We start from the raw sequence: 15,608 nt of genomic DNA on the forward strand, positions 1-15,608 counted from the left end.
GTTGTACGCCATTTTGTCTTATAAGTGCTTTACTTTTAATGAGTTAGGCGCAGGGATATTTTGATACTGCACTTGTCACTGAATGTTGAGTACTAAGGTTGCCTCTTTAACTTTAAAGTATTTCCAAATAATTATAGTAAGGGTCTTGTTAGCCGTTTTGCTATTACGCTGACAACATTACCGAACATGTATGTCTAGTTGGGGACTGTTCATTTCATTTTGGAGGAGGATTTCTTTTAAGGGGGTGGGTATATATTTCTTCTTTTACGTAAAATTAATATATTTTCCGGTTAATATAATGAATGTAATATGAGCTTTTGGCCATGAAATCAAAGCAATAATACTTTTCAAACTATTTGATAGCGGATTTATTTTCTCACAATCAATGCACACCCACCTACCCCAAGAAATGGCTAGTCCCTTATTTGCTGAGTTTACCGCGTACAAACGTACATATTTGACCGACTTTTTAAGACAGTTACAGATGTCCGCGATGATTCGGACTTAACTAGTTTGATGATCTCAGAGTTTTGCAAACTTCTCATTTGTAGTTTGTTCTTACATGTATATTAAGGTCACAGGGGTTCGTTGCAAAGAAAATTTGGAGTATCCGTCCTTGTATCAAGGGATGGGGTTCTAACCTGTAACAATATAACAAAATACCGTGGTATATTGTTACAGGTTAGAACCCCCATCCATTGATTCAAGGACGGATACTCCAAATTTTCTTTGTAACGAACCCCTGTGATTAAGGTTGGGATTTTTTTAGTACTGACACAAATTGTTAAGGGTCGATCATTTAATCTCTGGAGTTGGGGTGGGGGGATTTGGTATTTGTTTTTATATTTAGTCAGGATGGTTTATTGTTTCGTTGGTTTTACCTTAAGTTAATTTTGTCTTCATCTAATATATATATATATATATATATATATATATATATATATATATATATATATATATATATATATATATATATATATATATATATATATATATATATATATATATATATATATATATATATATATAACATGTTCTCTTTTTCTAAATGATCAGAACATGAACATTATTTTCAAGCTATTTGAGGGCTGGAGAATATATTTTTCAAAAAATCTCAGACGCCCCTTCCCTCTTCCTCGAAACTTATATGACACTCCCATAGCCATGTCAGGGGAATGTCGTATTGGAAGTATGTAGGCGTCTCTCTCAAATCTAATGACCAGTAACAGTAACGTTAGTAGTAAGGTTGGATACCGTAGCCTCAGTGGGAATTAACATTACAGACACCCCTGGGAACGTATAGCCTCAATGGAAATTTAACATGGAGAAAAATCGTGGGAACGTATAGCCTCAAGGGAAATTAACATAGAGAAAAATCGTGGGACGATATAGCCTCAAGGGAAATTAACATGGAGAAAAATCGTGGGACGATATATCCTCAAGAGGAATTGAACATGGGAATAGGGGACTGTATAGCGTCAAAAGGAATTTAAACAGGGTGGGACTGTATAGCGTCAAGGGAAATTGAACATGGGATTTTTTTAATTATTTTTTTAAATTTTTTTTTAAAAAAGGGGTAGGCAATCGAAAGTCATTCTCTTTTCGAGAAATGTGGGTGGCCCTGAAAAGGGCCTTTGGGTTTATGTTAATATGCCCTTAACATAAAGGGCATCTGCGGCATCTTCTTGTCCTCAAGCTGCGTCTTACTCGAGGGCCATAAATCAGTGTCCTCTTGAGGCAACCTTGTCTTTCTACGTACACTCTTCATATCCACAGACTGGTGTCTGATTTGTCGACAACGGTCCACTTGGACCGGACATACATGAGCATGTCTGTCCTAAACATCATTGAAGACACAAGGGTGGATGATTCGACTGTGGTCCACATCTTGAAGCGACGAGAACAGGTGAATCAATGCAGTGAACTGCGCTTATTTATAGGTAGAGGAAGGATTGAAACGGATTGAGTTCATTCACCAATCCGAACACGCGTTACAAAATTCAGTCAGCCCGCATCCAATCCGAAGAGAGCAGTTTGTGACGTCACGTGGTCTATATAGATTCGCTAGCGCCTGTGTGCAGTCAATCTATGCGGCAGTGATTCAACATGACGGAAACTCAGAAAACGATTCATTGGGGTGCACCAGCAGTGGAGACCGCCCAAGGGAACCCGGACTTACTTTCAGAAGAGGTACATTGGGATTTTGTGGATTTTCTTACCTCGCAAGAATTTGTTCAGGAACCTTCGTTACCTTCTTCATTACCGCAAGTGGAGAATTTTAGACAGAGACAGAAAGAAGAATTGGAGAAATTTATACAACGAAAAAAGGAAGCGGAACAAGCTTTTCTCCTACAGCAACAGCAGCAAGAAGAAGAAGAAGTAAGAAAAAAAAACAACAACAACAAGAAGTAGCGGCAAAGAAACAAGAGGGTGAAAATCAAACGGTCATGGTACTGTTGGACATTTTAGCGGAGTTAAGAAGTCTGAAACAAATGTATCAGACTTCTTTATTACGACCGAAGAGAATACGACCTTCCCGAGCTAAACACATTAACCCTGTGACTAAGCCTACCGTACCACCCTTAGTGATTTCAACCAAATCATCATCATCATCAACAGTACGCAGTCCAGAAGTAGGCTAAGCCGTGGCAAAGGCTTAAGGCAGTTAAAGTTGATTGCTTAAACTCACCCCTACACCAAAAAGGCCCTTTTCAGGGCCACCCACGTCTCTCGAAAAGAAATACAATTTCAGTTGCCAATAACTCAAAAAAAAACCCATTTTACCCCTATAGTACGTGTATATGAGTGCGTGAGTGTACGTTCTTATCTTAAAATCAAAACTCAAAGACACTTACCTTATATAATTAATTTATTCTTTTATCCATAGTTACAATCCAATTCACAATTCACAACAGAGCACTTTAAAAAGTCCATATACTTCTTCTGTCTCCTTGTTTAGTCTCTCTGTTTTTTGAATTTCTTCACCGTCACAGGCTTTTCCTCTTCTTCCTCCTCACTTTCTTCCTCCTCACTTTCTTCCCTTCTTCTTTTCTTCTCCTGTTTCTTTTTCTTCACCTGTCCGCTTTCTTCCTCTGAAGAATCCCTCTCTTCTTCCGAAGAATCCCTCTTTTCTTCTGACTCCTCTTGTTTCTTTTTTGGGCAATCTGGAGACCAATGTCCTTTTTCTTGACAATAATAACAGGTATCTTGACTTTTGTCTTTTTTAGCCCCTGTTTGTTTTTTTTTTTTGACGGTCTGGACACTCTGAAGACCAATGCCCTTTCTTCTGACAGATATAGCAAGTATCTTCACTTTTATCTCGAAAGGAAGGAGAGTAGTCCGTGGGGTGGTCTGAAGAGAATTTTCTAATGACCCCTCGCAAAGCTCTGATGAAACGTTCGATTTGGCTAGTCTCTTCCATCGTTGTGCTCGGTTAGAGAGTGAAATGAATAGTGAAAGGACAAGACACACACCCTTTTATATACGCTGGTCTGCCATGACTATAAATTAGTCTATGGTGTTTAAACTTGAGTCATTTGACGTTTTTTACTCAAGATGAAACGATCCTATTCATTCGAGAAGAAAGAAGAAGAAAGTAAGAGGCAGAAACGTGATCTATCGCCTCGTACCAGAGCTGAAGTCTTGGCACAAATTCATGCCAGTGATTTTGAAGAGGACATGAGTGAACCAGAATCCCAACCCTCTAAACCAAGTTCGCCACCCTTAGTCAACCCTGAAAAACACTATTCCATTCGAGAGACTGAAAAGCGCTCCTCTAGAAAATTTAGAACCACGGCATACAAATACACGGTGAAGTTTAAAGATTTCAAGGCTGAAGTACCGTTAGAGAAAGCAGAAGTGTTCATCACTGGGGTGTGGGATTCTTTGCTCACCACACTCAAGCAACAATGTCAGCCCAAAGAAGACGATCGCTTAAGACTTTCCATACAACACGACGGTTTGAAATCCCCTGTTTGGATCGAATTTACCACCCCGGCAGAATTGACCGCTTCCAAAGTCATGGACAAGATTCAACACGTGCAACAATCTAATGACCAGTTTGACATCACCGATGGAAAAGCCACACTGGACATGACCCACGTCTCTCCTTCTCAAGGCACTGGACGCAAAAAGATGTTATTGGTGAACGAGCTTCGCAGCAATAAGCGTAGCCTCGTCCAAATTCACAATTCTCAAGACCAGATGTGTTTAGCCCGAGCCATCGTGGTGGGACGAACCTATGCCAACAAGAACGACACGGCAGAATGGAAAAGAGCCTGGAAAACTATTCGACAATCGGACCGAGCCAAACAACGAAACAAAGCAGAACTCCTGTTGCAACAAGCCGACTTGCCCAAAGACGAACCCTGTGGCATTCCTGAGATGCAAAAATTGCAAGATGTCCTAGCTCCACGATACACCTTGAAAGTGTACCCTCAAGAAATGCGTGGGCCTCTGTTGTTTCGAGGCCAAGATTTTAAGGACGGAAAATACATTCATGTCTATTATCACGATGACCATTTCGATACCATTACCAGTATCACTGCATTCCTGGGATACGGTTATTACTGTGAGAAATGTGACAATGGTTATAATAATCGAGAGCAACACAAGCATTGTGGATTGAAATGCTCAGGATGTTTGGCCTCTCCACCCTGTGTGAGCGAAGGACCAGTACCTTGTTCAACTTGTCTGCGCACGTTTGTCAGCCCTACCTGTTACCAACAACATCTGAAGACGCAAGGTTCACAGCAGAAATGTGCTTGTCAACTGCTGAGATTGTGCCCTACGTGTGGACAAGGCATACTTACCAATAATGTCAAGGCACACGTATGTCGAGGAAAGAAAAAATGTCACATTTGTCACCACATCGTGGACTTGGAACACCAATGTTACGTGCAAAAATACCAACCCCCACCAGAGAAAGAGGACGGTCACAAGAAGAAAGGCAATTTCATCTTTTTCGATTTCGAATGCATGCAAGAGACCGGCATTCACATTCCTAATTTCTGCGTGGCTCATCGAGCGTGCGAGAAGTGCATTCAGGAACCTATCTTCAGTCATTGCCCTCACTGCAGCAAGATTCCCGGAGGGCGTGAAAAAATCTTTCGGGGACCGAACACGTTAGCCGATTTTGCCCAATGGGTTTTAGACACCATCGACAAGACGTGGAGCCAAGAGGACATCGAACATTACGGAGATTGTCATCGTCATACCACGGTGATGGCTCACAATTTTTCCGGATACGATGGACAGTTTCTTTTGAGATACTATACGGAACATGGCACCGAACGTCCTAAAGTGACTTTGAACGGAGCCAAAATCATTTTCATGCAAGTGGGACAAGTACAGTTTAAAGATTCGATGAGCTACTTGGCCATGCCTTTGAGTCGAATGCCTAAAACGTTTGGAATGACAGAAATGGCTGAAGGGTACTTTCCACACTTTTTCAATACGGAAGCCAATCAACACGCCGTTCTACCCCATTTACCTGAGGCTCACTATTACGACCCCGACAACATGCGTACCGAACAACGAGAAGATTTCTACGCTTGGTACCAGGCTCATGCCTCGGACCCTTTCGACTTTCAGGAAGAAATGTTAAAGTATTGTCGTTCCGACGTGGACATTTTACGACGTTGCTGTGGAAAATTTCGAGAACTGTTCATGGAACACGGAGGGGTCGATCCTTTGAAAGAAGCTTGCACCATTGCCAAAGCGTGTTCCTTAGTGTATCGACAACGATTCATGCCTGAAAACACCGTGGCTGTCATTAGTCCTCAAACGACCCATTTTGTCAAACGTCAATACTCGGTCAAAGCCCTACGTTGGTTACATTACTTGTGCGACAAGGAAGACAAGTGGATTCAGCATGCCCGCAACGGAGGGGGTGAAAAGACCATCGGAACGTATTCGGTCGATGGCTGAGACTTAGAAAACCCCAAGATCGTGTACGAGTTTAACGGTTGATTATTTCACGGATGTCCCGTCTGTTACCTTGATCGTAGCACTAAAAATCAGTTTTTACAACGAACCATGGAAGACTTGTACCAGGACACTTGTCAGCGGTGCCTAAAGTTGGAACAGGAAGGATACCAAGTGGTGGAAATGTGGGAACACGAGTACGATCGCCGTATGAAAACCGATCCCGAGTTTAAACGCCTCGTGGAAAGTTATCAGTTCATGGACCCGCTGAACCCGAGGGATAGTTTGTACGGAGGAAGGACCAATGCCATCTGTTTGCTGTACCAAGCCGACGAAGAGAAAGGAGAAGAAATCAAATACTTGGACGTGTGTTCGCTGTATCCTTACGTGTGCAAATATTGTCGCTTTCCTACAGGGCACCCACAATTGTTCACGGAACACATCGACCTGAAAAACATTCGACAATACGAAGGTCTGATCAAGTGCAAAGTTTTGCCTCCCACGAACCTATACCATCCCGTCTTACCTCACCATTGTCAAGGCAAACTGATGTTTCCATTGTGCCGTACTTGTGCCGAAACGTGCAACCAAGATCAGCCTTGTCAGCACACCCAGGAAAAACGGGCCTTGACAGGGACGTGGGTCAGCGTGGAATTGTTCAAAGCTATGGACATGGGATACCAACTGTTAGAAGTGTACGAAATTTGTCACTTTCCCAAGACATAACAATACCACAAGGGTGACCCCACGCAGAAAGGCATTTTCGCTGACTACGTGAATGCCTTTTTGAAACTGAAGCAAGAAGCCAGCGGCTATCCTTCCTGGTGTCACACTCCCGAAGACCAAATACAATTCAAAGAGAAATACAATGAACAAGAAGGCGTCACTTTAGACCACATCGAGAAAATCGAAGGCAGGCGATCGTTTGCCAAAGTGATGTTAAATTGCTTGTGGGGTAAAATGGCACAACGACCGTGTTTACCCAAGACGGAATATTTGACAGAACCTTCCCGCTACTTCCAGATGATTCACGACAAAACCAAATACATCAAACACGTGGACGTCGTTCGCGAGGATTTGATCTTGGTCAATTACGAAGAAGATCTGGACTTTGTACAAGACGACCCTTTTGGAAATGTCATCATTGCGGCTTACGTGACAGCCCATGCTCGTTTAAAATTGTACGAAGCTTTAGAACTGTTAGGGGAACGCGTCCTGTACTTTGACACGGACAGTTCCATCTACATTCATCACTCTAGTCAACAGCACCCTGACATCGAAGGAGACCGTTTAGGAGCCTGGACAGACGAGCATCCCGACGACAAGATTCTAAGTTTCGTCAGTGGCGGTCCCAAAAATTACGGCTACGAATACCGGGACAAACAAGGAGAAGTGCACACGACGTGCAAAGTGAAAGGACTGACTCTGAATTATTGTACCAGTCGAGTGGTGAACTTTGGGGTACTGAAAGAAGCCTTGCAATCGGGAGAGGATGGAAACTTTAAAGTGACCACTCACCAACCCAACAAGATTGTACGTTTACCCACTCACCACATCGTCAGTCGGCCCTTGGAAAAAGTCTATCAAATCGTGTACCAGAAGCGAGTTCGACTTCCCAATCATTTCACCTTACCGTATGGACACGTCGGTATTGGTCTGTATATAAAAAGGAACTCTAGGCAAGATCGATAGTTCATTCTGACTACCAAGACCGAGCGAACAAGATGAATACTTTCACAGAAATGCAAAACAAGTTTAGAAAGGCACAATTCAAGTGTGGGGCTTCTGAAGTGGAATGCGATTGTGAGCCTTGCGATGGGTACGATGCTGTACGTTGTGACCTTAGCGATGCCGTAAAGCATCATGGGAACTTTGTTCTCACTACCCCTATCATGGAAAGTGATGCTGTGCGTGTCAAACCTGAGGGATGCGAAAGCGATGCCGCACGTCCTCTTGGACACTTTACTGGGTTTCGTTTTAAAGGGGAATGTTCACCTTCACGTCTACCCCCCTACGGATGTCATCCAGCCCTGAACAAACTCCTACCCATGTCACTCAACCCTCATCGAAACGAACCTGTGAAAGACGAATATTCGTTCCCTGTGCGTTTGTCGGAATACTGCGACTTTGAAAATCGTCTTCAATCGTTCAAAGGAAAATGGCCTAAGTATCTGGGAGGCCCGACCCCCGAAGAATTAGCCAGAGCCGGATTTTTCTACTTGGGCGAAGGAGATAAAGTCAAGTGCTACAGTTGCGGTGTGTCACTTCACCACTGGGAACCGCAAGATTCGGCCTACGTAGAACATGCTCGATGGTCACCGAATTGTCATTACTTACCCTTAGTGGGACCGAGACACTGAAGTAACTTACCATAATCTGTTCATGGATACTTTACACGAGAACATTCGTGCTTTGCCTGTGGAGTTGAGAGAACGCATTTACCGAGAGCTGGTCAAAATACAAGTCAAACGTAAAGAACACTTGCATCCGTTACGTCACCGGTGTTTGAACCACTGGTACCTGAATGCTATAAAAGGACTGATTTAGTTGAAAGTGTTCCATTGGACAGACATTGATCAACAACCCCCTGGTTTTAAAAAGGATTGGTTTGCTATTGATGATTCTATCTTCTACAACGTAAACGTACTGCATCGAATTCCAGAGGAAGAGTTAACGAATTACCGACATCTTTTACACAATGTCAACTTAGTGAAAGAGGAAACTTCTGAACGAATTGTAATGTGTAAATTAGTGACTAAACGATTTCGATTCGACAATGAATTAAAACTATGTCTGTGCAAACAGTACATTTCTTGTGTCAGACCAAAGAGGATTTAGTATGACCTATTCATGGATACTTTGCTAGAGAACATTCGTGCTTTACCTGTGGAGTTGAGAGAACGCATTTACCGAGAGCTGGTCAAAATACAAGTCAAACGTAAAGAACAGTTGCATCCGTTACGTCACCAGATCTTTAACCACTGGTACCTGAATGGTATAAAAGAACTGATTCGTCAGAAATTGTTTCAGTGGCCAGACCTTGTTCAATACTTCCATGACCCCGATGATCCACGTGTTGATTATTTTGGTTACTTCGAGATTCACCTACAGCAATACATTGAGGAAGACAAGGTAAAGGATTACAGACATATTTTACGTGGAATCTACTTAGTGGAAGAGGAAACTTCTAAACGATCTCTGACGTTTCGGTTACAGTATGCAACATTTAAATTCCCCACTGGAAAACGAAGATCTCTGGCTAGAAAGTACGTGTATTCTTTTCGAAACAAAGAGACTATAAAAACAGGCTGCCATGCCACGACTTTTATCACATGTAATCCAACAGATTCCGTGGAAGGAACTCAATGACCATATTCAAACCGTGGATCATTACCATCGATTATTACAAGAACTGTATCCATTCAATTTGGGTCGACAAGTGGTGTGTGTCTTAGTGACTTGTTTTCTGGGATTTCGTTTACCAGCCGATTCTTTGTGGACTCTTTACGATCAGTACTTACCACACCCCCATGGCCTTAAATGGTCACGAAAAACTCCTTTTGCTCAAAGCCTTACGGTTTCATCTGAATACTTCTCGACCTCTACGGGAAAAAAAGATTCGTCAACTTTTAGCTACCCAAGACGTGTATGACGATGTGTGTGTAGCGTGTGACTTACACCCCCATTGGACAGATGTCCGTGCCTGGAAAGAATGGGATTTTGAGGCTTGGACCCAAGAAGTGGCCCAGTATGCACGAGAGTTGTTCAAGGAAAAAAGTTACTTTTCAACCTGTGTTAGTGACGGTGCCAGAAGAACCCGCCACCCAGGACAGGACTGTCGTCGACAGACCTGAAAGACCCTTTCGGGAGGACACTTGTGTGACCTTACCTCCTACTATAGAACTGGTCAGAACTTTACCCAAAACGTGTTGTACAGACACTTGTGTTTATTCCACGTTAATGGTTATCATGTGCCTTTTATCCTTGTACTTAAGCCTTTGGGTTTTATGTATTTTTGTCTTTCGTATTCATGTTTAAAACATTCAATAAACGTGTTCTGAAAAAAGTATATAAACTCTTGTCTTGTTTGTTTTCGTGTCACAAGTGACATTTCTGACACTATGGCTACCTCTGCTGTCTCTGCTCCCTCTTCCTCCACTGTCAAAGTCATCGACGAACACTTAGATCGTGCCAGTTGGGAGGCTTTGTATCTTCGCCATCCCTTTAACATGCTCATTGCTGGACCTAGCGGTTCAGGCAAAACCGAATTCGTCAAACATTTAATCGCACATAAACATCATTTGATCGATCGACCACCTCAGCGGATCGTGTGGTGTTACAAAGAGTGGCAATCGGCGTACAGCCTCTTGCGAGAAAGTCAAGGCGATTCCATCGTGTTTGTGGAAGGCATTCCTAAAGAAGACGACGGCATCGTCCCTGTCTCCCGTCAAACCCATTTGGTCATTTTCGACGACATGTTAGGACAAGACGAAGAAGAAATTAAACTGTGGTTAACGCGCAAAGGGAATCACCGTAATGCCAGTGTCGTTTACATCACCCAAAATTTGTTTCAACAAAGTAAAGCCCATCGCACCATTAGTCTCAATGCGCATTACGTGGTCTTGTTTAAAAGCCCTCGAGATAAATCGCAAGTGCAAGTCTTAGCCAAACAGTTAGGAACGCCTTGCCTGACTCAGGCATACGACGATGCCACTCAAACTCCACACGCCTATTTACTCGTCGATTTGAAACCTACGACCCCCGAGGATTTGCGATTTCGTACCCACTTGTTTCACCACTGGTGCCAAGACGGAGGACCTGTCCTGTACACGTCTCCGTCCTCGATTTAATTTCACTCCACATAAAAAAATCTATAAAAACCTCAGACCCTTTTCGTCTGTCTCACACAACGTCAACCAACATGACGTCCCTTCAGTCGCATCTTCCCGTCGAATTGATTCGTGCCTTGTATGGCATCAGTCGAGAAAAAAATCCACAAATAAGAGCTCGTGTCTTAGAAGCCAGTCTCAAAGAAGTCTTACGATGGTTCACGGTGACGGCACGTCAATTACTACAAGGGATCATTCAGATTCCTCATCATACCAAACGCTTTTTTGATCGAAACAAAGTCGCTTTGACCCAACTGGCTGATCCCCGCATCGACACTCAAACCAAAAAACAAATCATTTTGAAACCTGGAGGGAGCGGTACTCTAGGAGGGGTCATCATTCTCTCTCTCTTAAGATGGGATCCTAATGCCCCCAAACTTCTCCCCAAGAAAAAAGTCAAACGAAGCCCCAAGAAGAAGAAAAAGACCAGGTCCCCAAGGAGAACTTCTCCAGTGGCGGGACCCTCCTCTTACCAGACACCACCCCGGAAAAAGAAAAGAAGCCCCCAGAAAAAGAAACAGAGAAAAAGTCCCCAGAAAAAGAAAAGTCCACAGAAGAAAACTAGTCGCAAGAGAGGCACTTCGGCCAGGACGCAACCTTACACTCGCAAACCACGACTTGCAAAGGCGGTGACCACGTCTCCGGCAGCCTCAGGTTCATTCACTTCTCCGTTGATGTCACCAAGAACTGAAGAGTACTTGGAGACGTTGATCACACCAAGAACTTCTCCGTTGATGACCCCAAGAAGAACTTCCCCAGTGGCAGGACCCTCCAATTTAGTGGCAGTGGCTGCTGCTCACAAAGTACCTTCTCCCAAAATCAAAGTTCAAGAAAGATCGGGCATGTTACAAAGTTTACTGGATTTGTCCAAGCAAGAACTGGCTCGATTTAGTCCGTTACGTACCCCTGCACGACGTGTCATGCCTGTCCTCAAGTTGATACGACGTAAAGACAATCAGTGGCGACGCGTTCCAGTATAAAAAAGGTCTGTGACCAAGTCGGGTATCAGTGTTTTTGGTGTTGAAGACTCAAAGATGTCACCCTCCAGAAAACATCCCTCTTCTAAACAACCCCAAGGAAAGAAAAGGAAAGGACTGCCTCCTCGTTTAGTCAAACATGGGGACATGTTATCTGTCCTGTCCAAAGCTTCTCCACCCCTACGAAAAAAACTCATTCAATCAGCCTCCAAAGAGGTCATCGATACCGTGTGCGAATGTTGTTTGAACGTCTTGAAAGGCACGATCCCTTTGTCCAAACACCAGAAACAATGCTTAGGCAAACATCGTCACGTTCTGCGTCAAATGGTTCAAAAGAAAATCCCCCTCCGACAAAAGAAGAAGATGTTGGTCCAACGTGGAGGCATTTTACCCCTCTTGCTAGGCCCCTTACTGAAAGGAGTCTTGGGAACCATGTTGGGAGGACTGATGGGAGCAAGATAAAAAGGCCCTCTGGAGTCCCAAGATCTCAGAATCGACCCTTGACATCCCATGGAAGGACGAAAACTAGCTTTAGTGCCTTACAAACGATGGATGGAATACCATCGTTGGCAAGAACAACGCACCCCGCATTTACCTCCCAATCCCCATTTGAGCGAAATGTCCCAGTTACAACACGAATTGCAAACCTTGATGGATCGTCAAGATTTGTCCGAAACAGAAAAATCGCAAAAGTACGGTCAACTCTTGCAACGACTGCAACTCTTTCACCAAAAAGCTTTAGACGAAACAGCTCTTCCCACTCTGAAAGATTTTAAGACCTTGATGAAAAGTCCAGCACCATCACTACCACCTCCACCACCACTACTACTACCAGTGATCAAGACAGATAAAAGAGAAGAAGAAGAGGAAGGGTTTCAAACTCCACCAGAAAAAGTACGCAAGTTAACAACACCACCTACCTCCAGAATTGGATGGATTAAAAAGATGATGACCACCCCTTCTTCATCAGAAGAGAAAAAGAAGGTGAAGACAGAAGTGAAGCAAGAAAAAATATCCCCTGTTCAGGCATTCTCCTCCTCCTCCTCCTCCTCGACACCTATTGCCGGTCGCACACGCAAAGCATTACAATCCAAAAAAATACCCCAAGAGAAAAAGAGTAGCATCTTCCAAGAGTGGGTGCCTTATTAACACACAAACACAAAAAATGGAAAAAGTCTTAGCCGGCATTTACTACGATCCCTCCCATCCTGCAGGTTACGCAGGAGTTCAAAAATTGTATCGTGCTGCCAAAACTCGACTGAAAAGTCTCCGTTTACCTCAAGTGCAACGATGGTTACAAGAACAAGCTACCTACACTTTACACAAACCTATTCGACGCAGGTTTGCCAGAAGTCGCACCCGAGTGGAAGACATCGATCATCAATGGCAAGCCGATTTAGCCGATGTCTCTCATTTGGCCAGCTACAATCGTGGCTACAAATATTTGTTTTGTGTCATCGACGTCTTTTCCAAATTTGCCTGGGTCGTGTCCTTGACTTCCAAATCCAGCAGCGAGTTAGTGCGAGCCCTGCAACGAGTGTTGAAACAAAGCGGTCGTCACCCTCTTCGATGGCAAATGGACAAAGACACCGAATTTCTGAACCAAGCTTTGCAAAAAGAATTAAAGAAACGTGACATTCATTTTTTTACCACCGAGAATCCAGAAACCAAAGCCAGCATCTAGGAACGTTTTCAACGCACTTTGAAAGAACGCATGTGGAAATATTTTACGCATCACCACACTCTGAAGTACATCGACATCTTACTGCACCTGGTGCAAGCGTACAACCAATCTTACCATCGAAGCATCGGACGTGCCCCACAAGAAGTGACTCCCGACAACGAAGTACTGGTGTTTGAGCGCCTGTTTGGTACGTCCCCGACGAGGGCTGTCCCCAAGAAAAGTGGAGAGTTGACCGTAGGAGATTGGGTGCGCATTGGGAAAACCATACGCACTTTCGACAAAGGTTACTTACCTAACTGGACGACCGAATTGTTTCGTGTCACTGGACGAGTGCATGGCCGTCATCCTGCCGTCTATAAATTGGAAGACATGAACGGAGAAGTACACAAAGGAACGTTTTATTTGCCCGAGTTACAACGTGTCACCAAAAAAGAAGACGACGTGTACGACATCGAAAGCATTCTCGAACGCAGAACCCGTAAAGTGGGCAAACGACGTGTCAAAGAAGTCAAAGTACGTTGGAAAGGATATCCACCCAGTTTTGATTCTTGGATCGACGCTTCGCAAGTCATCGACTATAAAAAGAAGTGACCATCATGCCCTTTCACACAGACGCAGCTACGTCGACCACTCCTTCACCTAGTTCTTCTCTGCAAGATTTACAAAAACAATCCTTGTGGGTGTGGTGTGGAGAACGTGTGCCTAAAACGCAAATCGTCTTTTTCTGCCAAATCTTCGTGGTGTATTGTGTCATCGGGGCAGCCATTGCCAATTTGAGTTTGCAACAAGGAGACAAACAATTGTGGACCATTTTATTGAGCAGTTGCATCGGTTACCTGCTTCCTAATCCCTCCCTGAAATTCTCCTCGAAAGGGAACCACGGGAACCTTGTGTCCAGTGCCAGTGCCAGTCACCACTCCAACAACAACAACAACAACCCCATTTTGGGCGGAGACACGCCTCTGACGTCCAGTAACCCCTCGGACAGCCACAGAACTCTGGAATTATGAGTCACACTAACCAATTTTACTTAACCTTACCCAGTGACAGTGCCATGGAGGTGTTTCCCAATAACACGTTGTGCCGTTACACGGCCAAATTACCTCAGGCCATCCCATTAGATCACGAAGCCCATTGGGAAGTGGCTTTGGTAGAAATCATTCACCCGACTCAAGTCCTCAATGTCCTTCCCAATCAAAATTTTTTTTCAGTGGAAGTTCATGACGAGCAAATGCAACAGTACTTGAATACCCACGTCAAATATGATCACAAAATATATAACCCAGAAACTCAAAAGACGACCTATCGCTTGATCATTCCCCCAGGCTATTATTTTAGTGGTCAACATTTGGTCAGCACCATAAGCTCTAGGTTTAATGTCGTGTTTCTGAAAGCTTTGGAGAGTGTCAGAAAAAGTGTCACCCTGGAGTACCACAAAGTAGCTCGTCGCTTCCTGATGAAATTTCCTGAGGGGCACAAAATGTTGTCTTTCTTATTTTGTCCTGAATTGTTTGACATGTTGGGCGGGGACATGGACATGTGGATGGCCATGATGAAGAAAAACGAATTGCGTCATTTCCGACAACGATTCTTTTAGCAAGTTCTTTCGTACCCCAGTAGAACTGAACCAAGGACTGAATTTGATGTTTGTGTACTCCGATGTGGTGGAGTACAACGTGGTGGGACACACCTCCGTACCGTTACTGCGTGTCATTCCTTTCAAAGTGGATTCTGCCAAGCTCGCTGACGAGGAAGGTGGAAACACTTATCACGTCCACCGCGAATTTGTACATCCTCACTATTTGCCCGTCAGCAAATCTTATTTGGACACGGTCAACATTGCTATAAAAGGAGATCTGGGACAAAATATTCCATTCAACAAAGGGAAAGTCACAGTGAAACTCCATTTTTGAAAACGATTCTCTCACGACTCGTAAGTCATGTATCCAGTGTATCCCTCGGGTTGCTCGACAGCGAGGACACGGTTTAGGAGATATGTTAAAATCAGCCTTTCGTTCGGTGGCCCCAGTCTTGAAACCGATGGTGACACGCGGATTACACGCCTTGAAAGATGCGGCATTGACACACGGCAAAGAATTTCTCCAAAATGTCATCATCGACAAACAAAACCCC

At 43.8% G+C, this 15,608-nt stretch overlaps 1 protein-coding gene across 1 annotated transcript in view; it reads left to right on the forward strand.

Moving 5' to 3' along the window:
• The first annotated feature begins 90 nt into the window (after positions 1–90).
• LOC149806633 (proton-coupled folate transporter-like) overlaps positions 91–15,608 on the forward strand; it is a 50,593-nt gene continuing 35,075 nt past the window's right edge. Inside the window, exon 1 of the mRNA XM_089955925.1 lies at positions 91–244. The gene's annotated coding sequence lies outside the window, so the exon portion shown is untranslated. The remainder of the gene's footprint in view (positions 245–15,608) is intronic.

This window comes from Sinohyriopsis cumingii, chromosome 1 (genome assembly GCF_028554795.1).
Source record: "Sinohyriopsis cumingii isolate HCF-2022 chromosome 1, ASM2855479v2, whole genome shotgun sequence".
Lineage (NCBI taxonomy): Eukaryota > Metazoa > Mollusca > Bivalvia > Unionida > Unionidae > Sinohyriopsis > Sinohyriopsis cumingii.